The sequence below is a fragment of the Eriocheir sinensis genome, chromosome 45, assembly GCF_024679095.1.
Source record: "Eriocheir sinensis breed Jianghai 21 chromosome 45, ASM2467909v1, whole genome shotgun sequence".
NCBI lineage: Eukaryota > Metazoa > Arthropoda > Malacostraca > Decapoda > Varunidae > Eriocheir > Eriocheir sinensis.
Window position 1 is genome coordinate 7,990,718 of NC_066553.1, and position 4,299 is coordinate 7,995,016.

Here is a 4,299-nt window from a genome sequence, read left to right on the forward strand (position 1 = left end):
ATAGCATTCCACTACATGGATAAGGATATGATGAAAAAGATAATAACTACTATGATTAGACCAAAATTGGAATATGCTGAAACGGTGTGGTCTTCCCATAAGAGGAAACACTTAAAAAAACTAGAAAGAATACAAAGGATGGCAACGAAAATGGTTTCAGAACTGGAGGGATTGTCATATGAAGAAAGGTTAAAGGAAATGGACCTGCCAACACTGGAACAAAGAAGAGAAATGGGAGACCTAATACAAATTTATAAACTATTGATTAAAATGGAGGAAATAGACAATGAGGAGTTACTACTAAGAGATGGATGAAACGTCAGCAACACGCGAGGGCACAGTAAAAAGCTGAGGAAGGGAAGATACTTGAGAGACATAAAGAAATATAGCTTCCCGCAAAGAAACATAGAGGTTTGGAACAGACTCAGGGTGCGTCCACACTGGCGATTTGTTGCCTACAGACAAGTTGAAAGCACTGTTGGAAACACCACAGCCGACATCTGGATACATATCGACAACAATGTTTGGAGATATGTTTGTCACAATGTTGGGCAACATGTTAGCATTAAAAGGCAACTTGGTGAGGCCGTCCACACTAGATCTTTGCAGACTGACGGCCGTCGCTGTTGGTGTGGGTCTGTGTGTGTCTGCCCACATATCTCCACAACATTACCTCGTTCACACTAGGGCTACCAACATATCGCCCAATAGTTTTACCAACATGTCTTCAACAATTTGTTGTTGAACGACTTAATAACTTGTTATCCAACATATTCGTTTCGATGCTGCAAACATGTTTTGTCGCCATTGTGGACGCACCTTAAGTGAGGATGTAGTATCGCCGAAGGGTGTGCACAACTTTAAGCGAAAGCTGGACAAATACAGATATGGAGACGGGACCACACGAGCGTAAGCCCAGGCCCTGTAAAACTACAAATAGGTAAATACAACTAGGTAAATACACCTGATGCCATATTTCACTCTGCAATGAATGGTATATGAAGGTGGTTTTATCTGTTTCCTCTTGCCCCATAGCACAATCTCTCTCTCTCTCTCTCTCTCTCTCTCTCTCTCTCTCTCTCTCTCTCTCTCTCTCTCTCTCTTACACACACACACACACACACACACACACACACACACACAGACACAGACACAGACACACACACACACAGACACACATACTCTCTCTCTCTCTCTCTCTCTCTCTCTCTCTCTCTCTCTCTCTCTCTCTCTCTCTCTCTCTCTCTCTCTCTCTCTCTCTCTCTCTCTCTCTCTCTCACACACACACACACACACACACACACACACACACACACACACACACACACACTGTCAAGAAAACATCACAAACATTTTCCCAAGCATCGCCACCGAGGAAGAGTTAGTGTCAGTATAAAATAAATAACAACCAAATAAATCGTGCGCAATAAAATACTTTTCAGAGGAAGAAAAACTTTCTGATAACTAAAAACGTCCAGAAAATACGACATGGAAAAATTCCTGAATGACGATTTACTTAAACAATGTTGTTGTTGTTGTTTCACTGCTCCTCTGGTTCCGATTAATTTACTAGGACATACTACAGAACGCTAAAGTGTGCTGAGAGAGAGAGAGAGAGAGAGAGAGAGAGAGTGTGTGTGTGTAATTCACCACGGCCTGATCACGAGTTAGACTTGCTTTTTGCCAGCAGGTACCCTCACGACGTGGGCAAGTGCTCATTATTGTCGATCTCTGGGTACTGCCAGGACCTCACACACCCAATCCCCCTTGCTCAACGGGGGACAGTAACCACTCCTAGTCAACGGAAAGAATCCGGCCTGAGCGGGGTTCGAACCGCCGCCTGTTTGGCCTTGCAGCGCGGCGCTCTAACCGATTGAGCTACCGTTGTGTGTGTGATTTCTATCCTTATACGAGACGCTCACAACGCGTCTTCGCAGGTTTTTATATTGACTAGGTTTTTCGGTGATTTTTTTTTTTTTTTTTTTTTTCGTCGTTGCCTGTTGCGCCGGTAGGCATCTTCCTGGTGGGGCCTGATGGTCGGCCCAAAGCTTCTTCCAGGTGGGGCCTGATGGTCGGCCCAGCCCGTTCTGGCGCAGGCGAGTGTTTATAGTGGCGCCATCTTGCATCTGTTGTGAACCATGCAGGTGAGGCGTCCAGCAGTGCATGGCAAACATGACAACAGTCAACACTAGTTTGATCATGACGCTACCAGTGATACAGAAGCTTGTCTCCGTGTGAGGTGACTGGTGATGTTCTGCGATATCCTTGGCATTACAATACAACGTTGATGAAGTACACACACACAGACCAACAAGCATCCGTATTTGATGCATTCACCAATCCAAGGACATAGTGCAGTCTGACGCTACTTCCATCTCAATGTGCCCCTTATACCGCCTTTTCCTTTCGGTAAGATTGAACTCACAAACCTGACTATGTTTCATATGCAGACCACAATGAGTACCCGCTTTACCCAGTATCTCAGTTGACCAGAAAACATTGAATTTATTTTCCACTTTGCACCAATTATTGACCTTATACTTCTCCAAATCAGAGGTCGGCAACCCATAATTCGAAATGAGCCAGTTTCTTCAAACTCAGCAGGAAAGCAGTGCTGTTGGAGCCGCAGTTTAAAATTTGAATGGAAATTACGAAACATTAAAATTTTCCTCCTTCAAAGGAGCTGCCTTGTACAGGCCTACCGGCCTCTTGCAGACTCCTACGTTCTTATGTTCTTAAATGCGTTAAATAACATATCCACAGACAAGATAATAAAATACACTATAATAATAACAATGATAATAATCATAATAATAACAATAGTAGTAATAATAAAAATAATAATAATAATAATAATAATAATAATAATAATAATAATAATAATAATAATAATAATAATAATAATAATAATGATAACAACAACAATTAGGATTGCATCTGTCATAAAATAAACTATTATATATATGAAACTACTCTTTTAACTTAATATGTCAGTAACTTATTGTCAATCCTGTATAGTTTGTTACCACGACTGAATAAATATAATATGCTTTCAAACAACATGCTAAATGTAATTAATATATTCTGTCATTATGGTGGTTAGCCTTCTGCTCCTGAGTTCGTTTGGAGAATGTCGGGAGGGCATGCTCTCATTTTTTTACGATAATCTAGACATTTTAAATTAGGTGGCAGGAGCCGCACATGTCTCTTGAAAGAGCCGCATGCGGCTCCGGAGTCGCAGGTTGCCGATCGCTGTCCCAAATGAACCGCGTTCATATTCTTAAAGGTTATCAGGTGGCCTTTTATTGTCAACTTAAAAATATACTTGTCTATTTACAGTACTACCTTTCCTCAAATTTTTTCTTAAGTACTAATACTCGTGGTTGGACGAGCTGGTTTCTCGAGAATTTTGGCAGAAATCTAAGGGCAGCTGCATTTCATGTGAAACCCTGCGGAATTCTAGTAAAATCTGTGCTACCAGCAGGTCGGTTTTCTCTTTAACTCGGCAAGTTGTGGTCATAATAATAATAAAGATAATAACAAAAATCATCATCATCATCATCATCATCATAATAATAATAATAATAATAATAATAATAATAATAATAATAAATTAATAATAAGGCCCGGTAGGTAGCCACTTGTGAGTTCCAATACCCCAATAAGTTCCACGAAGATACAGAAGCTATAGTGTACATACACACACATATATTATATATATATATATATATATATATATATATATATATATATATATATATATATATATATATATATATATAGATATATATATATATATATATATATATATATATATATATATATATAATATATATAATATATATATATATATATATATATATATATATATATATATTATATATATATATATATATATATATATATATAGGTAGGCAGTGTGAACTGGTAGCGTATGCTGGGCTCACATTCACCGCGTGATGGACGACATGGGTTCGAATCCCCACGCTGCCACTCAGATTTTCAGTCACCGCCAGTGGCTTAAAACTACCCACATGCTGTCTGAAGATCACCCATCAACCCGGACTCTAGAGCAGTGTTTCTTAAAGTGTGGTCCGCGGACCCCCAGGGGTCCGTGGAGATATTCAAGAGGTGCTGGGATAATTTTTTTAATATCGATTTCAGTCAAATTTTCGGCAAAACGTCACAAATTCCTATTTTGTAGCACCAAATCCTGACCCAAATCTGGCTTTTTTACAGTGGCTAAGTCACATTGGGATGGAAGTAATTTAATATAATAAAATTATAATAATAAAGGTC